The sequence below is a fragment of the Podarcis cretensis genome, assembly GCF_951804945.1.
Source record: "Podarcis cretensis genome assembly, chromosome: 1".
NCBI lineage: Eukaryota > Metazoa > Chordata > Lepidosauria > Squamata > Lacertidae > Podarcis > Podarcis cretensis.
In genome coordinates, this window is record NC_137170.1 from 101,082,751 (window position 1) to 101,102,865 (window position 20,115).

The following is a 20,115-nucleotide window of genomic DNA, read 5'->3' on the forward strand; positions in this document are numbered from 1 at the left end:
AGCCCAGAATTGCATTGGCATTTTTAGCTGCCGCGTCACACTGTTGGCTCATGTCAAGTTTGTGGTCAACCAAGACTCCTAGATCCTTTTCACATGTACTGCTCTCAAGCCTGGTGTCACCCATCTTGTATTTGTGCCTCTCATTTTTTTTGCCCAAGTGCGATACTTTACATTTCTCCCTGTTAAAATTCATCTTGTTTGTTTTGGCCCAGTTCTCTAATCTGTCAAGGTCGTTTTGAAGTGTGATCCTGTCCTCTGGGGTGTTAGCCACCCCTCCCAGTTTGGTGTCATCTGCAAATTTGATCAGGATGCCCTTGAGTCCATCATCCAAGTCGTTGATAAAGATGTTGAATAAGACCGGGGCCAAGACAGAACCCTGTGGCACCCCACTAGTCACTCTTCTCCAGGATGAAGAGGAACCATTGATGAGCACCCTTTGGGTTCGGTCAGTCAGCCAGTTACAAATCCATTGAGTGGTAGCATAGTCAAGACCGCATTTTACCAGCTTCTTTACAAGAATATCATGGGGCACCTTGTCAAATGCTTTGCTGAAATCAAGGCAATTTCCTATTGCCTTGATTTCCTATTCCTTGCAATTTCCTATTGCAACCATTTCCCTTTCCAGTAAATCTATATACAGTTCAAAATGGCTGATGAATTTGCAGTTTTATAGAGGTCTTTCTAATTATCTAATTTTTCTTTTGTCATTTCTCACCCCTGGTAACACTTCTGAGGTTTATCTGTTCAATTTCATGATTTCTTTTTTCACAGAAAAGAAATTAAGGCCTGAGCTTGCCTTTAATGAGGGCAATGAAGACAAATGGATGGCAAATAATATGGTAAGAACAATTTCCTAATAAATATAATTTATAGATAGAAAGGATGGAGTTGCCTCCTTAAAAAATACACCTTCATTCTGTTACTTCTATTTTAAGACTTCACGGGAAAAGAATATTGTAAATCCATGTGCTGGGAGGCCTTGGATAATCATTTATTTTCTTTGGATAAGAGAAATCTTAACTGCAGCCGAACTGAGTAATCCTCCTCCTCCCTAAACCTTTTATTGTAGTATACTTCTGTAGTATTCAGTGGGGGCTACCCTGGGTCAAGTGACCTAACAATTGCAGAACAATGTTTTACTCATTGAAAATTGTTTTTAGATTGGTAAGAGAGCTCCTGCTTTATCTACTCTGCAATCTCTGGATGTTAGAAGGAATGGGAGATGGCATAGGGGAGAAACACAGTGCTTGGCCCTGTTTTCTTGGCTTAATAGCAAACTGCCAATAGAAAATAGAGCGTACAGAGTTACCTAGACCTATGGCATGGCATGGGACGAGTTGCAGATTAAAATAGATGGATGCCTCACTGCCCACCATCTCTTAATAGTTTGCATTCTTCTTGCTCAGTCCAGACCATTAGGTGGTAATATGGGAGGAACTTGAAACTTCTCAAACCTTTTAACCAATGTACCAGAGACTTTTCACTTTTAGTTAAACATCCCCATGTGTAATTTAGTTAGTACTTTAGTACTTTAGTTAACCCAGGGATAGGGACTCCCCTCCCCATTGGTCACACTGCCTAGGGCTGATGGAAGCTAAAGTCCAACACCTGGAGGTCCCCAGATTCTCCTCCTCTGATATAGACATTGATGACCCTGTGGAGTCAACTTGAATCTCCAATGGACACTTGCATGGTGACTTTAGTTTTCAGGTGTCACAATTTCACAAATGTTAATTAGGAAGTATTACTTTAGCACAGGTTTTGAAACAGTCCTGGTCTCTGCTTGCTCTGTTCTCTGAATAACTCACATTTTGAAAAGTACCTAAATACTTTATGCAAGGAAACAAATGCAGAACGCAGAAGCTAAAATGCATAACTAAAGGATTTGCTTTGGGGTAGGATTTCCAAAAGCAGGAAATGCTTATAGACCACCAGAAAGCTCTGCTAAAAGTGTCCTTTAAAGCATACATGGCTTAAGAAAATTTAAAATTGGGAGTGGGAAGCTCTTGCAAGCATTAAGAGCATTTGGCATCACAGATTTCTGGATAGCACACAAATCTAAATTCCTAGTTTCAGAATAATCATGAGCATGCACTGCATTAGTTGTGACCGCCCTGAAATCAAAGCATTAGTTTTGACCTGCTCGTTAATTATAAATGTGGGTCATGCCACATATTGTTTATTGACCTCCTCAGAATCAATGTAACATAAAGGTAAAGGTACCCTTGCCCGTATGGGCCAGTCTTGACAGACTCTAGGGTTGTGCGCTCATCTCACTCTAGAGGCCAGGAGCCAGCGCTGTCCGCAGACACTTCCGGGTCACGTGGCCAGCGTGACGAAGCTGCTCCGGCGAACCGGCACCAGAGCAGCACACAGAAACGCCATTTACCTTCCCACTATAAAGCAGTACCCATTTATCTACTTGCACTTTGACATGCTTTCGAACTGCTAGGTGGGCAGGAGCTGGGACCGAACAACGGGAGCTCACCCCGCCGTGGGGATTCAAACAGCTGACCATGCGATCGGCAAGTCCTAGGCACTGAGGTTTTACCCACAGCGCCACCCGCGTCCCAATGTAATGTAGATCATACTAATTCAAGGAATCCAGACGGATGCAGCATGCGTGCCCATTGTCTTATCGAGGTGGAGGGTTGCTATGTGTATTATTTTCTTTTGTGAAATGCTTGCCTGTTCTTATTACTGTAAAATATTGCTTTCATCTTTTTCTTTAGAAGCCCTCTCCCTAGGGCCATGAGATCTAAGAAGATACTTGATGTGAGGGAGGTAAGTGTGGGTTTTATTTTTCCTCAGAGCAATGCTCATTTAGAATTCACAGGAAGAACTCAAGGAGATATTTGCAACTTTTCCCCATCACACAAAGTTAATTTAATTTACTAGGAGTTTGATTTTCATGGCAAGGTACTGAGACACCTGGCATGGTTCTTTCTGTGATTTAAATTGTATCCACCGGTTCACATGCTATTATTTGCTTTGCTAGTCGTCTTGGTTCACCTACCATATCATGCAACAAAGGGCAATACCTTCCATGCCTTAAAAAATACCCAGCAATAATTAACCTCCCAAGTAGTCCTGTATGCTTGTCAGAGAAGAGTCGTTAAAGAAATGCAGAAACAAAGGAGGCCTATAATTAAACTTCACTGAAGGACATTCCTGATATTTTCTGAGCTTCTCTGGGTGCTTTTTGTCAAGCTTTGTCTATTGCTTTCAGGTTTAGGCAGAACGGAACGGAACATTCACATTGCCTTCCAAGCTGTCTCCATTGTCAGGGCTTCGCAAAAAAAATCTACGTGAGCTGTATTCAACCCACTCAACCTTTCTCTCTGCTCCACGCAGCCGCCATATGGTGTGACACTTCATCATAACTGCAAAGCTTGTTGTTCCAGGGCAAAAGCCGGGGAAACTTGTTTAAGGAATAATACAATGTTATGAGAGCCAGTGTGGTGTAGTGGTTAAGAGCAGTGGACTTGTAATCTGGTGAACCGGGTTCGCGTCTCCACTCCTCCTCATGCATCTGCTGGGTGAACTTGGGCTAGTCACACTTCTCTGAAGTCTCTCAGCCTCACTCACCTCACAGAGTGTTTGTTGTGGGGGAGGAAGGGAAAGGAGAATGTTAGCCGCTTTGAGACTCCTTAGGGTAGTGATAAAACGGGATATCAAATCCAAACTCCTCCTCTTATTACTGGTTGGATATTATAGCCCTAAAGTCAGACTGTGATTGTTCATACTGATAGATTATACCATTCTATTGATTATACTATACTACTGGATTTCTCCCTGATTTGGATATTATTATTATTATTTATTAGATTTGTATACCATTCTTCATTCGACAGTCACAAAATACGTACGGTAATAAAACAGAAAGAAATTAACAACCCCCCTCCCCACAAACACATTTAAAATGCCATAGGACATTTTAAATGGCCAAACTTGGCCCTCCAGCTGTTTTTGGACTTCAAATCCCACCATCCCTAGCTAACAGGTCAGGGATGATGGGGATTGTAGTCCAAAAACAGCTGGAGGGCCAGGTTTGGCCGCCACTGCCATAGGATGTTAATCAGCCAAAGGCCTAGTTATAGGGAAATGTTTTCACATGGTGCCTAAACTTATTTAATGAAGGCAACAAATGCGTTCTCATGTTGCCACCCTTTGGACCTCTTCTGGAGGAGGCACACAAAGAAGGTCCACAGATGATGGTTGCAGGGTCCAAGCTGGTTCATATGGGGAGAGGCGGTCCTTGAGGTGTTGTAGTCCTGAGCTGTTTAAGTATTAATAGGTTAAAACTAGCACTTTGAATTGGTCCTGGAAACTAATTGGTAGGCAATGCACTCCAGCCAGAACTGATGTAATATGCCGTCTTGCCTCGGTGAGCAATCTGGCCACTGAATTCTGTACCAACCAGCTTATGTTTATGAAGTATCTTCAGAGGCAGCCCTACATATAATGTGCTGCAATGATCTGTGCTTGAGTCAATGAGTTATAGATCTGAGTTAGTTATACCCACTGACTGACTATGATTCAAGAAGATTTTTGTGCTACCAGATTTCTTTTCAGTTGACTAGGCTCACCACAGCAAGTGCTAAGAATTGGTGGAGAATTATGGATCTAGAATTACAAGATTCTAAGATACGATATTTAAGAAAATGCATTCACCTGAAGCATCAGGTAGAATGTTATCCAGGATGTACATAAATCCTTAAGGTTATAACACATGATCTAGAGGGGGGGGGGTTAGAGCAAGGGCCATGCTCCCTTAATGGAAACTTTCTGGGGTTAGCACCTTTGGTGCTGGGTACCAAAAGCAAAATTTGGTGATGTGACAGGTGTGATTCTTACCTTTGTACATTCCAGTCAGTCAAAATTCAAGGGTTTCTACACACATACACACCACATACACATTTTTCCATATTTCATCCAGGTAAGGAAGAAGCATGACCGTACTTGAGTGATGCATTCCAGCCATGCAAAAGCACCTGAGGAAGGCTGATGAGGGTTGAGGCCTGGGAAGAGTCCCTGGTGGCATATAGAGAGATCTAGTTATTGCCTGTGGGCTGGGGGTTCCATACCCCTGAATTGAGGAAACCTCAGGGGTTTTGACTGTGACATTAACAGAGAGCTGATAAAACAGGCATATTAACTAAATACAGGTTTAGGTGACTGTATTACATTTAAGCCACTGGTTTATTTTTCGCCCAACGCAGTTTTTTTTGGGGGGGGGGGGTTGCATGAATATTTGCTTATTTTCCTGTATGGTGCTTTCTAGCACACAAAGATGTGTTCATATAAGAGAAGGCGGATGCAGCTCTTTTTAGTATAACACTTCTTGCACGCCAAGTCAGCCAAAAACACCTCCTTGGCTGTTTTTCACAGGTGTTCTAAAAGGAGATGTTTTACTAAAAATATACATCGTCATCGCCCTGGGCATGTATGCCTCTCCGTATGAGATAGAAAGTAAGCTATGCATGAGTGAAGCTTTTGGGAAAGAAGGGCAGTATCAGAAGATCACTTTTCATGAGATTGAGATTGATGCTATGTTTGAGAGGAATAAGGTAATTTGTACTGGGACAATCATGTATATTTCTCAGGATGAGGTTTGCATAATTGATTCATGTTGAGAAAATAGACATAATCATAACTGCCTAACCGATTCTTGTTGGTAGTTGTATGGAGAGCAGTAGCAACAATGTCTATAGAGAAGTACCAAATCCTATGACTGGGGGGGGGGGCATGACAGAGATGTTTAAGATTATTCATGGTGCGGATAGAAAGGAGTTTTTTCCCTCCACTCTCATAGTACTAGAACCTTGGCCCAATCAATAAACCCAAATGTTGGAAGATTCAGGACAGACCAAAGAGAGTACACTTTTCACACAGTGCTTAGTCCAACTATGGAATTCTCTCACACAGAAGTAATGATGGCTGCCAATATAAATGGCTTTAAAAGAGGATTAGACAAATTCATGGAGTCAAAGACTACCAATGATTGTCAGAGGAAGTATGCCTCTGTATACCAGCTGCTGGGAATGGCAAGAAGAGAGAATGCTGTTGGGTTTTTTTTGCAGGTCCTGCTTATAGGTTTCTCCTAGGCATCCAGTTGTCCTCTTATGTTCAGATTTGGATGTTATGGATTTGGATTTTTATTTGCAGAAAGAAAGAGGTGACTTAGAAAGAGGCATCATTCTGGAAATTTGGGAACAGGGGTCTTTTATTTAAAAAAGAATGGAGAAGTGAAGGGTTGCAGCTTTCTGTTTGATACTGTTGTGGGCATATTTTGATCAGCAAAACAAAAATGGGCACTTATGCCTGGATGCAAGACACTGAGGAAATAGAGAAGAGTCAAAATTGTACAGGAGACTCTGATAGATATATCATCTTTCCCTCTGGGCCATTGGAGAGATAAATCTGAAATTTATTCATAATCAAAGCAGTTCTGTAAGGAAATAAATGGGTACGAAAAGAAATAGCCTTAACAAAAGCAACAACAATGAGTCAGTAAACACAGAAATTAAGGAAATAACAGATTGCACATTTTATTCATTTATATTAAAGGCCAATCTTAAAAGGAATACCTAGCAAGACCATTAACGATGCAGAGCCCTCATTCTGTGATTTTATAGACCCCAAATCATTGCAGCCACTTTTGCTCCATACAGACAGACTTTAATTTCCAAGCATTCAGAGTGTACTGCTTGTACATTTTCAAGTGTTTATATGTTAGGAAACCTCATTGTATTCTAAATTGTACACATGTATGGAACCCAGGTGTGCTTGTTGTTGTGATTTTATAAATATGGGGGGGGGGGAGAGAAGTACTGGGAGAAGTTGCAGTTCTAGATCCAAAATAACTAGCACACCTGGGGTCTATACATATGTGAACAATTGGGAGATTGCCACTAACGTTGTGATGCATCTTTAAAAATGCACATATAAAAATATATAAAATCCAACTCATAAGTTTTCCTTAGTGGTAAAATGTACAGTGCTAATGCATAGCCTCTCCAATGAACTATTTTAGTGACAGTCTATAATAACTGATAAAATCATATATGAAAAATTCATACATGCAACCATTACTGCACCTCACCTTTTTTCATTCAGAAGCTGGACACAAAATCTGCCCCCTCCCCCAAAAAAAAGTTTTGTGAGGGAGGAGGATAAAAACTACAGTTTTGGTGGTCTAAAACACAGGGATAGCATCTCTTGAAGAAAGCATGGATTGGGAAGGTTGTGGGACTTCCTAATCCTAATTAAGGCTGATACAACTAGATAAATGGAACCTCTTGTGTACCAAACAGAAGAACTTGCGGTGCAAACACTTCCTTTACTATCCCAGGGATGGCCTTATTACATGTTGTCCCTGTTGCAAAGACAGAAAATAGTAACTCTGTAGAAACCACAAAATTAATGTATCATCATTGTTTCCATTTACAAGCTCCTTCATTTTTTTTCCCTTCAAGACCGTAATTTTAGCACTTAAATCTTTGGCTACAGTACTTTCCTTTAGAGAAATCCCTGGACATACACACTGAAAATGTAATCCTAAGCATTTGTATTGTAGCCAAGAGAACAGGTCATTTTACTTAAGTCTAAAAATTCATCCTTTAGTCTCCTGGTGTGCATGGATTTTGCAGCACATTAGTTAAAGTCACATATTTTTCAGAGACAAAAAAATAACAGCTTGTTCTTAAACCACAGCACATTATGGGTTCTTTTAAACAGCAAGAAATATGTGGTTTGATTCATACACAGTTATTTTTTGCAGCTTTGCCAGCATAAAACACTTGAGCATGCATCTGCTAGCAAACATTTTGATCTGTTGTAAAAGACAATCAATGAAATGAGTGTCAGAACATTGTTTCCATATTGCTCCCTAGATTACCATACCCACTGGCCAAATATTACAGCCCAAGCGTGGGTGTAATTTTATTTTATTTTATTTTATTTTAAATGCATGTCACAAAGGTGCAGAAAGTTTGGCTCTTTAATGAACTTGAAAAAGTTGTTACATTTCTAAACTGGCTGGTTTTATGAGCAACTACTGTATTGAGGTATTTAGTGTGTGGCAGCCCCACCCCCCCAAAAACCCCACCTTTCTTGGGCCAATAATTACATTATTAGGTACATGAATGAAACAAGTTGTATCTGTTGGGGGAATTGTGCCCATGATTTCACACTCTGCCTGAGTTGTTGCCCCTTTCTAACCCCTCAGGAATGGGGTAACTGAAACCAGTCCTTTTTTTTCTTTAAAAAAATGTTTAGGGGTACTCTCATTTTCCTACTCATATTGAAATACTGCCCCAAACTTAGATTCACAAAATGTTTATGGGTATGCATACCCCTGAGTTTCCCCCAGAAAAAAAAAACACTGACTGAAACCATTAAATTGGTAGCACTTGTTGGAAATCATTTTCCTGCATTGTAAAATATCCACTTCAGGATCCCACCACTTCATCTTGCAGCACTGAATTGCAACAGTTCCATGATTGGGTATGAACTATGTGGAATTATGTCTTTGTCTTATTGGTCTCTTCTGAGTACGGTGCAGGAACATTCCTACCTCTGCAGCTCTAATGGGCCAGAATGGGCAGGGGATCAGGTACAGCATTTTGTTGATACTGGTACCCTGACAACCTGGTAAACACTTTTCTGAGTTGTTGTTCCAGTACTGGATTTCATAGGACTGGCCTGTAAGCCAGCCTAACGGTAAATTGCATTGTCTTACAATCTGCTTTCCAGTATCATCACTGCTTCATGAATCTTCAGAACTCGTTTCTTTTTCACCCCCAATCATAAGAGATCCAGCTGTCCCTGGAATTTTTCCATTGAAATTGAGTCAGAACCTTGCCATTGTCAATATGTACTTTTGTGAAGGTTTGGAAGAGATTCCTTAAGTGGAATTGGAGGTTTCTAATTTGTATTTTTATATGGCTCATTGTTATGCTAATGAAATCACAATGAAACAGCACCAGATGCAGTTTTACTGCCATGTACATGGTTCCTATTTCAAGAATATCCCATTGTGCTGAGTGGCTAATTGACTTACAATATGACTGATGAGTGCAGTATGCTTTAGACTCATTTCCAGCAGTTTCAGCTGTTATCACACCATATTTATAGATATTCTGGAAATATATAGGAAGAAATGCCTGCTGAATTATTAGTAGTCTCCTGCCTATTGTGGTAGTCAATAGAGTATAGGGACATAGGAGGTTGCCTTATAGCAAGTCAGACCATTGGTCCATCTAGATCAGTATTGTCTACTCTGACTGTCAGCAGCCCTCTAGCATTTCAGACAGGAGGCATTCCCAATCCTACATTGAGATGCCAGGGATTAAACATAGAATCATAGACTTGTAGAGTTGGACCCTGATCGTCATCTAGTCGAACCCCCAGAAATCTCAAGCATGCAAAACTGGTGGCCATCCAATTTCAACTTGGAAAACCACCAATGAAAGGAGTCTGTTCCACTGTTCCACCTGAGGGAGTCTGTTCCACTGTTGAACAGCTGTTACCATCAGAAAGTTTCCTAAACCAGCCACTGGAATGAAATTCACGGCATGTAATGCCCTGAAGGAAAATATTATGAAAATGATATATAGGTGGTACATGACCCCAGTCAAACTTGCAAAAATATATCATCGGTCTGATAATAAATGTTGGAAATGTAAGGAGGCTGAAGGGACATTCTTTCATCTTTGGTGGACTTGTCCAAAAGTGAAGGCCTTCTGGGAAATGATCTATAATGAGTTAAAAAAGGTGTTTAGATACACCTTCCCTAAGAAACCAGAGGCCTTCCTCCTGGGCATTGTGGACCAAAAGGTGTTAAAGAAGGATAGAACTTTTTTTATGTATGCAACTACAGCAGCAAGAATACTCATTGCAAAATATTGGAAGATACAAGACCTTCCCACGCTGGAAGAGTGGCAGACGCAGTTGATGGACTATATGGAACTGGCTGAAATGATTGGCAGAATCCGAGATCTGGGAGAAGAGACAATGGAAGAGGACTGGAAGAAATTTAAGGACTATTTACAAAAACATTATAAGTTGTATGAATGTTAAGAATCTGCATGACTTGGAAATTTTAGCTCCTGCAATTAGATTAGGAAAATAGAAAGTTAAGTTATAAGTAAGAAAAAGTTGAAATTTAAAGTTATTTTATGTATTATCTTAAGGTATAAATATTTGACAAAAGGTACTTTAAATTTAGAAGTAAAACACTCTGAAAGATATAAATAAGATACGAAACAAGGTAATAATTTGCTGATATGTTTGTTGTGGGGAACACAGGGTGAGGGAGATGTGGGGAAGTCCAGTTAGTAACCTAAAAATGTATTTTGAAAGTTGGATTGTTTTTCTTTCTTTCTTTTTTCTGGTTTGTCCTTCTTTTTCTTTTCTGTAAACTGAAAATGTAATAAAAATTTTAATATATAAAAAAAGAAAGTTTCCTAAATCAGTATGAGGGTGTGTTGTTAAGTGTTGTGCATAGAGTGGGGGGAAAGCACTTTCAGTCTCACACGTATTTCCACATTGTTGATCACTATTCCTTTGAAAGGGGAAAAAAACAGTAAGTAAAAGGAAGGAAGTGAACATGACCCTCATATTGTCTTTTATATGAGAAAAGAATTCCATACAGTCCCTTTGATTACTCCCTAATAAATCATTGCTCCCTTCCATTCCTTCTCCTGCTAGCATGTTAAAACTACAGCAAATCACTGATCTTGCAAGACAAACAATGTGCCATCCATTTTAGAAACTATTATCCTTTGCTGTTGACGAAAGAGTGCCTTTTGTGTCTGGCTTTTGGAAACCAAGCTACATTGATATGCAATTCATAGAAGTTCAATTATGCCTCTGATGAAAACAATTACAGCTGGAATTTAAAAGTACAGATTAAAAGGTTTGAATACTTGGCAAAAGTGATTTTAAGAAATATTAAAAGTAAATGGCTTTTTAATTCTATGAATTCATCAATTTGTAAGTTAATGAAATTAATGAAGCAAGAAATGAAATGGAAATTCTAGAAGTTTGCAGGCCTGTACTTAGTTTTCTGTCTATGCAAAGTCCTAGAATAGGCATTTACCACCACTAAGAACTAAAGGTAATGAATAGCTTCATTTGAACACTAATTCAATTATACAACTCTCTTCCCTCCCCTTTCCCATCCACCAAATAATTTACAAATGTCTGAAGCCGACGATGGATGGACTTTCTTTTCTGACCAGCAGAAATCTGGGAACAAACACAATGGCCCTGATCCAGCAAAAGTTAGTCCCACTGAAGTCCCACTGAAAGCAATGGAGAAAAGGGAGTTTAGACTAACTTCTATTCTAGTGGTTTTAGTGGGAATTCAGTCACAGTTAAGTTTAGTTGGATTGGCACAACCGTAAATATAAAGGCTGTAATACATAGGTTGAAACTACAGAACTATTGCTAAGGCTTCTGTACAGGTCCACACATTCCCTCCTTACTCTGAATAACAATATTAACTAAGTTTTGTGCTTTTTCCTTCATATTGCAATGACTATACTGAGAGGTGACACTTTCTACATTATGGAGTGTGAACAGTAACACAATATCCAGAGAAAAGATTTCTTGCCGCATTTTTATTAGGAAGTGGGGAGTGATGAAGAGAGGTCCAAAGGCATTTGCTATAATTTCTTATTCTTTTCAACTTAGTTGCCAAAGGGAAATTTCAAGAAAGAACAAGAAATAAACTACAAACAGAACTTCAGATTCATAAAGCCTTGAAGTTGGGGCTTTATTCTTTCTTAATTTTGTTCTGATACACAGTGTATCCATTTTGTGAATCTAGCCATCATCCACCACTCACAACCACCCTAACCCCTAACCCTGCTGAGTAATAAAATTAAACTTTATATGAGGGGACAACTTTTCAAGTTTGCAGTGGGCTAACTGTACATGGGCCTATGTATGATGCAGCCAGTACTACTTCCCATTTTTCATTGCTGTACCTAGATCCTGGTCCTGACGAGATTTAGATTTCTAAAACTGGGAAAAATTGCTACTTTGCCCAAAACAAAACACTATTCTAGTTTCAAAGAATATTTCTGTGATGATCTTTCAGATTTTCACATTAAAGGAATGTGTTGATCTTTGATGTCTTTGACCATGTTCAGTTTGAAGCAGTCTTCATCCATTTCAAATAATTACAAAAACTGTAATATCTCTTTGTGATATTTTCTTTTTTTTTATTTAAACATTGAAGTCATACATTGTGTCTGACTAGTGCATGACCTAATCTGTGTCTTGCATCTCTGGTTCTCATGTTATTGTTGTTGCTATTATAACTGTATCTCTCTCTATAGCTTTTCATTCGTATGCCGCATTATCTTGGCAGCAGCAAAGTAATCTCTGTTTTAATCATATAATTAATCTACAAGAAAATGTTGTTCTGCATCATCAAATACTGATAAATATGTATTATAAAAGGGTGTGAGCCGTGGTGTTAAAGTAAATGGAACCTGCACACAATAACTTGATTAATCATTTTTCTCTCTTTGGTGAATCTTAAAATTGAGTTACTTTTGAAAGAATTTAACCTTGATAGAGAAAATTCTTCTGTAATATTAGTTAAAATGCTGTAATATATGTATTCTATGAGGTTGGATCAAGGGTTCCATAGGATTGTGGTGGGACACTCTGGAACTGGGTAAAGGCTTGCAAGATGAAAACAATTACAACCGTAGTCATAAGGAATAAATAGAACATCAGAAAATACACAATCAAACTGAACAATTTCCACATAAATCATAATAAGATTGAAAATAAAGATACAAAAAATAATATAAACAACACCAACAACAACCTCCTCCCCCACAACCAAAAACACTAATAAGCATCTGATTAGTAGTCAGGCAATGAGCAGTCTATTTAATATTTTTAAAGTAATTTTTGTTGTAGTAATTAGGAACTTAAGAAGCCAAGATATAACGATACAGTACAGAAAATATTTTTCTGAATCTTAAATCAAAGATATTTTTAAACTGTAATTATTATCACTACCAGCTTTTTTGACATGCACTTGCATTTCTCAACCCCATACAAGTTTTCTTTAAGTATTGCAATTAGCTAAGCTTGAATATAAAACTAATTGTGCTGAACTGATAAAGAATTTCGTGTTTAACTTCCACTTGATTTTTAAAAATAAAAAAAATAAAAAAATGTTTTAAAACAATTTATGGCGTTTTCAAGAAAATATTACATCATTCCAAGTAATTTGGTATATGTATAGCATACATTTCATGCTTTGTTCCCTCATATAAAATTATTCTTTAAAATGTGCAGGTAGTATTAGACAGCTGAAGTCAACTCATTTTCACGTTAACCAAAAATGACTCTATAAATTGTTGAAACCAAACAAACTTTTTCTGGTTTGTTGTGAGAGCAATAGGAAAGGGGATTGCCACTATGACAGGGAAATAAGGAGATAAGACAGAAATTTGAGTGAAAGTGGGTTGGGTTTATTTAATGAAAGATATTCAGTGAGGTGCAGCTAGTGTAGGAAGTGGTGAATAGAGTGGTGATGACAGTGCAGGATGCTTAAAAATGTATAACTGTGGTGAGCCAACCCTGCTAAGGGAGGGGGTGGTATTGTTTATCTGCCCCTCCCCTTAAACCTCACCTTCTTAGATGATCAGGAAGGCCTCCCTGATTAACTTTTGCAAGAGTCCCACAACACTGGACAGGCTGATACAAGTTGACCTCAAAAGTGCACCCTGCCTTGCTAGGGAGTCTCTCAGTCCTGAAGGCAATTCTTGAGATTATTAGACACTTTTAAGGTAGAAGAGGTAAATTACTACACCCTACCTCCTAAATGTGACCAAATTAATTTAACAGCTCCTACTCATCCACCTATTAATTTAACAGCTCCCACTCACCAATCTATATTTATCAAGATAGAGGACTTAAAACAAAACACGGACTAGGCAGAACACACACAATTTGTCAGCTGAGCCAACATGACAACAGGCCAGGAACTCCTACTCATTCCCACATGATGCCAAGCAGAGGAGCTTTTTACTCAAAGAGCTTGCACCTCTTAACAGCTATCCTGTTTGAATCTGAATATAGATAGATATAAAAAGATACAAGCTCGCTAAGGAATATTAGTTGCAAAATCTTTTGTCCGCTTCTAATCCTCTTTCTAGGAAGCTACCCGAAACCTTTTTCACTAGTGAAGTGATGCTCAGAAATCTGAATTGCAACTTACCGTATTTTTCCATCTATAAGTCACCCCCATGTATAAGACTATTTTGGGGGACTCAGATTTAAGAAAATGGGGTGAGGCACTATCCATGTATAAGATGCCCCCTAATTTTTGACATCATTTTTAAGGGAAAAAACCTAGTCTAATACACAGAAAAATACGGTAATTGTCTCTGTTCAGTAAGTCTCAACATTTAAGATTGCATTCCTATAGCCAGTTACCTGACTGTAAGTAAGCCCCAGTGAACTCAATGGGACTTAACTCTTCAGTAGGCACAAATAGCACATTTAGCCTTCCACAGAAGAGTCATATATTGTTTCCAGCTCCTTCAAAAAATCAGTATGGAACCAGCCTGAAATATTTCATGCAGTCTTATCAAGAAACATTTTTTCTTCCTTCACTGAAGGTTTTGCCCACTTAGAAGACTTTGCACTCATCTTTATTTATTTTTTCTAAATTCAATGAAAATACTATAGTTAAAATGTGTAACATGTGTAGCTTTAAGTCAGTCCTCAAGGAAGCCAGCATTCCCTTTCCAATTAAAATACGGCTCTGGAAGTGAGAGAGCATATTGAAGTGAATTTTAGTTCCATATAATGAAAGCTATAATAATCTTTGTTTCTGAAAAGGAAGCCACAGTGATTAAATATGTAATCATTATAACAGCATGATCTTAAACACTGAATAAAATACCAGCTGGACCCACCTCAGGTGCCTAATTCTTGTGGAGAACGAGAGCCCAGTGAACAATTTAATTTCAAAATTAATAGGTGGTTAGTAAGAAGCTAGGGACGAGAGCATATAAAGCATTGTACATCAATGAAAAGATAGGGGGGAGATGCCCCAAGTTTGAGTCCATAATCTACGTAATTTAGGTATGAATGGATTTGTTCACACATAACAAAATGCAAATTACGGTATTCATAAGACTGTGGTAAAATAGGAATATAAACAAAAAATTGGGTAAGACAAGGTTAGTTTTGCTTAATTAGACCAAATTCTTTTTTGAAAAAAGTAAAGCATTTCCCAAAGTGATGGTATTATAATTCACATTAGTGACAGCAAAAACAGATGTAGTTTTAGTTTCATAATCACTTAATAGAATAATAGAAAGCAAACTTACAGTCATTCCCTTTTAAAAGGGCAGACAGCTTAGTAAAATATTTGGAAATATTTTGTTGTTATTAATTGGTGCTTCATAAGGCAGTATAGAATCCGGACAACATGGGGAGGTATTTGCAGACCCCAGACTGTATTTGGACCTGAAAGACCAAAGAAAAGTGTGGGTGCATAGAGAGGAAGTTTCAAGCAAGCATAAGCACCATAAATGATCATGGGGCACATCTGTAAAGGCATCAAACTTTAGCCTCGTTCAGGGAGCTTGAAGCAACATAAAATAGCTTTTTAACTGTACAGTGGTACCTCAGGTTACAGATGCTTCAGGTTACAGATGCTGCTAACCCAGAAATAGAACCTCGGGTTAAGAACTTTGCTTCGGGATGAGAACAGAAATCGTGCAGCGGCAGCAAGAGGCCCAATTAGCTAAATTAGCTAAAATGGTACTTCAGGTTAAGAACAGACCTCCAGAACGAATTAAGTTCTTAACCCAAGGTTAAGGTGGCAGAGGAAGGGCAGCATTGCACAGCTGGCTTCCCAACACAGAAATCACAGCCCTTTGCTCTGCCCCTCTCGGTAAGCAGCAGCAGTGCTCACCTTGGAAAGCCACATGGACAACACCACCCTACTTGTACTACCCTGCAAACAACTACTGTGTTGCAGGATGTGTTTGTGTCGGGGTGTGGAGGTGCATTCACTTCATGCAGCTACAATTGTGCTTCGAGACCCCCAACCACCCCCCAAAAATCAAGACACAGTGACATGGGATTTTAGTTTAAGTTACTGGGCAAAATTTAGGCCACAGCTTTATTGAATACAGAATGTGAGTGGTATTGGCTTAGGCATTGGAGGCATCATCCAAACTATATCAGACTCCCACCCACATCATGGGGAATCTGATAAAAGAGTAAAACACCGCCAGAGGGAGCCCCACCGATGTGAACCGACTTGATTTCATCCCTTGTGCCCCCGTGGGGTTCTGGTATGGCCCTAGCCTCTACCACTGGGTTTCGGACAAGACCCAGGCCAACTCCTGATTCCTTTAACAGAATACCCTGGAGCTTGGAGGGGCAGGTGATGGCTGCACCTCCCCTCCCCACACATTGCTGATTGAATGCCTAACCGCCAAACCTTACAACGTTGTGACGATTGTTACACGGTAGGCGAAAACCAAACGGCTCTGCCAATCTGCCAGATGGAAAAATTCCTACCAGGCCCCCATTGCAAAACTGGTGACCAACAACGTCTATAGCAAGGCCAATGCACCAGATAAAGGGGGGGGGGGTGATCCACTGTGCAAAGGCAAAGAGGTCCAGCAAACATCGCACAGGGATTAAATAATATTTCGCGGCCACCCCCCAAGCCAAGCCATTGGCTTTAGGGACCAAGTGACCACGAAACGACAAACCAGAGTGCTGCAGGGCATAGCCCTACCCACACCAGGAGGTGGGAGATGCCTGGGGGCCTGAGCGCAATGCGTACCCTCCTTGAAGAGGATCTGATTTCCCATACTGGTTTAACATTCTATACCTCTTGACAAGGCACTCTGGCACCTGTAGCTGTGAGGGGAAGAGGGGTCACTTAACTCATAACTCTTAACAAACTGCAGGTCCCACAGCTCTTTGTGGAAAGCCATGACTGTTAAAATGGAATTATAATGCTTTAAATCTGTGTATGTCCCCGTCCCCCATCCCACTCTTCTCAGGCTAGAAGCAGCAGGAAGCTTGCTCTTTGCTGTTTGCTATTACCTCCTAGGAAGCACAACCCACTGAGACTGTATCTACTAATAGGTTGGTTTTTTCCCATATTATGATATCCATTCTCTTTTAATGGAATGAAACTGAACATTACACAATCTTTAGGGTGTTCAGGCCTTCTAATAACTTGCCCATTTCAACTGTGTGGGGGTTCAGCGATGGCATCCTTCAACTGCCATTCTTTGGTCTCTCTCCTTCCCTGTCCAACAATCTGCCGTGGATTGGACAGATTGCTGTTGCCACAGGTCTGAACTGACTGCTTGAAGAGGGCTTTTGAAATTAGACCAAGAGCCATTTGAAATTAGGCTGAGGGCTGCATGTGGCCCACCTCTGATCCAGATCAAACAAAAAATAAGTTGCCCTTTAAAGCTCTGGCAATACCATTTCACAGAATAATTCCATCCACCACAGTAAAGGGAAGTGTGTAACAAACTAGAAGCATGAATTCTTCAGTTTCTCACAGTGAAATAAATACCCAGTTGTCCAGTTTATATTATTTTTATCTGAAAGTTTTCTGTAGTTAATAGTTGTCGTTTTGTGGTAGTGGTTGTTTTTTTTAGTAGCTTGGTTAAATTCTAAGCTTCATTGACCTATCTGATTCCTTCCATTTTTCAGAAATTATTTCTTCTGGGCATATTCTTTTCTGAACATGGTTTACTGCCTGCTCAGACACACACTCCATTGCTTCTAATCAATTCTGACTATCCTTGTATGATATTTGTATGGAGCGCTGTCAGCTAAAAAGTAGCTGAAGCAGAAGACCTATTTCTTCACAATGGAATGCTAGAAAACTCATCCCTTTGACTCCCCAAATGCATTTGAAGGTAGACAAATACAGTACTGTACAATGGATTTTCAGTGATGCCTGCTACGGCATGCATACCTATCTGGTATATCAAAAGATTTTTAGCTGAAAATCTTCACGAAACTGAGTGGTGTGTCTGCACGACATGCACACATTAATTCACTCATACTGTAAACTGTTTTTCCTTCGGGGGGAAAAATGGTCTGAGATTATGTTAGGTGAGTAAACATGTTTAGCTCTAGGTCAGGCATTGTAACAATAATAACATCAGTAAATTATTTCCAGCCCAGTCTCTGTCACGTATTCTTGCTAAGAAACTTGTTGGCAAACATGACCCTTTCTTACGCTTCAAGAAACTGAACTCTGTTCGGCTAATTTGCATTGTGTTGTCACGTGTTTCCTGCTTTCCTGTGTGGTGAGTAATTTACAGAGTTGTTGCTGTTTGAATTTGGCGTCCTAACCTTTGGATGAGAATAGAGACGGACTGATAATTTCTACTGTTGACCCACTTTGGAACCATTTGGGGGAGGCAAAAGGGGGTTCAAAACTATGTCCCCCATTTCCACATCTAGGCTATTCTTAATAGTTGCTCTGGTGGCGGCTGCTGGTTGATAGACATCATTTGCTACTCTAAATTGCCTCTGTAAGTGACAGTACATTATGATACGGCTTCAGTCCCAAGGCTATTCTGGGGATAGTGGGGGAGCAAGAACCCACCTGGAATGCCTTTCTGAACAAGACTTGGTGCTGATGTAGCTGTCAAGAATTCTGCTCAATATTGATCCAGAGCAGATTCCATTGTATAGTTAGCAGAGTAAAATAAATGTAGCACGTTGCAGGATTCAAAAAAAATAGACCAGAGGCAATTAATATTTCATCCAGCAGAGCTTTACTGCTACTGAAGGTAAATGAGCATTAACGGTCACAAATCCATACCTTCAGGATTGGCACTGTCCGTAAGAAATCCAGTTGCAGCAGTCTTAACTTAAACTTACAATAACTTACAATAGGACTAAAACCTTAACACTAAGCATACCATGTACAGAACACACCACAAGGAAAGAAACTGAAACTCAGGCTGCTTCTGACCTATTATTGTAGTCAGCATGACTTTGAGTGAAAGAGATAACAGAACCAGCTTAAACCAGCTGTTCAGCTTCTCTGAAGGAATAACCCAAACATCAGGAACCTTCTGCCTGTTTCTAGGCAGAATAGAAACTTGCTTGTCTGTAGAAACTTCCAGCTTGCACTAGCTTGTATCACACAGAGAAGCTTCCAGAACCCTCTTGAATCAATAAAATAGGAAAGATCCTATTCTATTCTAAATAGGAGAGCTACATTTCAGCTAAGCCCTAGATGGGAGAGCAATAGAGACTTGTCATTTCAAAAATATCTATGCTCTCTCTTTGTAGAGATCCAGTGGAATAGTGACAATTTCTTCAAGATCTGATGCATCTCATTTCAGATTCCTCGCTATTCCCTAATTATTGGCAGCCATCAGCCAGCCATTGTGGGCTGTTAACTAGCATTCTGTCTCATAAAGGAATTGTAAGGCAGAAACCACAATAGCATAGTTTGCCAGTAAAGTTTAAAACTCTGCTGCTATATTATCTCTTCTCCCTGAAGACATAACCCAAGATAAACAACTTTACCTTCACTACTAGCCAGCCTAAGGATTTTATTTCTCCAGTTACTTTTATCCCTTTCTCTCTGTTTTGTTTTCTTTGCACATTTGCATGTGAAATGAGAAAATTTTGCATTAGCTTGGCAAACTAGCTCCTTGGGACATTTATACCTTGTACTTGGCACTGTGCTGTTGAAGCCTATAGACCATCCACATGATGAGCTATTCAATGCATGTCTACCAATTTTAAGATTGCTTCTTAACATCTGTTCAGAATTTGTTCATCCTGATGGCCCAGACATCCTTTGTGCTTGGCTGAACATGGTAACTTATGATTACTCCATTTATGCCAGTTAAAAATCTAAACAAGTGCATCAGTGTGCACTCTGGTTTGTTTGCCTTTATGAATATATTGAGTTTAACTTTTTGGTGCCTTTGGGGGTTTCTGTCTGAAATGCAAGAAACTCTTTTAGACAACAGCTACAGCATTATCATATGGGAAGCAAACAAGTGTTCTCCCAAGTCTGTCAACCTCCCCTCCAACTTTCTGTTATTACATTAT

At 39.5% G+C, this 20,115-nt stretch overlaps 1 long non-coding RNA gene across 1 annotated transcript in view; it reads left to right on the forward strand.

Annotated features, from left to right (window-relative positions):
- The first annotated feature begins 771 nt into the window (after window positions 1-771).
- The window catches only part of LOC307226585, a 168,633-nt gene continuing 149,289 nt past the window's right edge, over window positions 772-20,115 (forward strand). Inside the window, exons 1-2 of the long non-coding RNA XR_013843509.1 lie at window positions 772-839; window positions 2,733-2,784. This is a non-coding gene — a long non-coding RNA (uncharacterized lncRNA). The remainder of the gene's footprint in view (window positions 840-2,732; window positions 2,785-20,115) is intronic.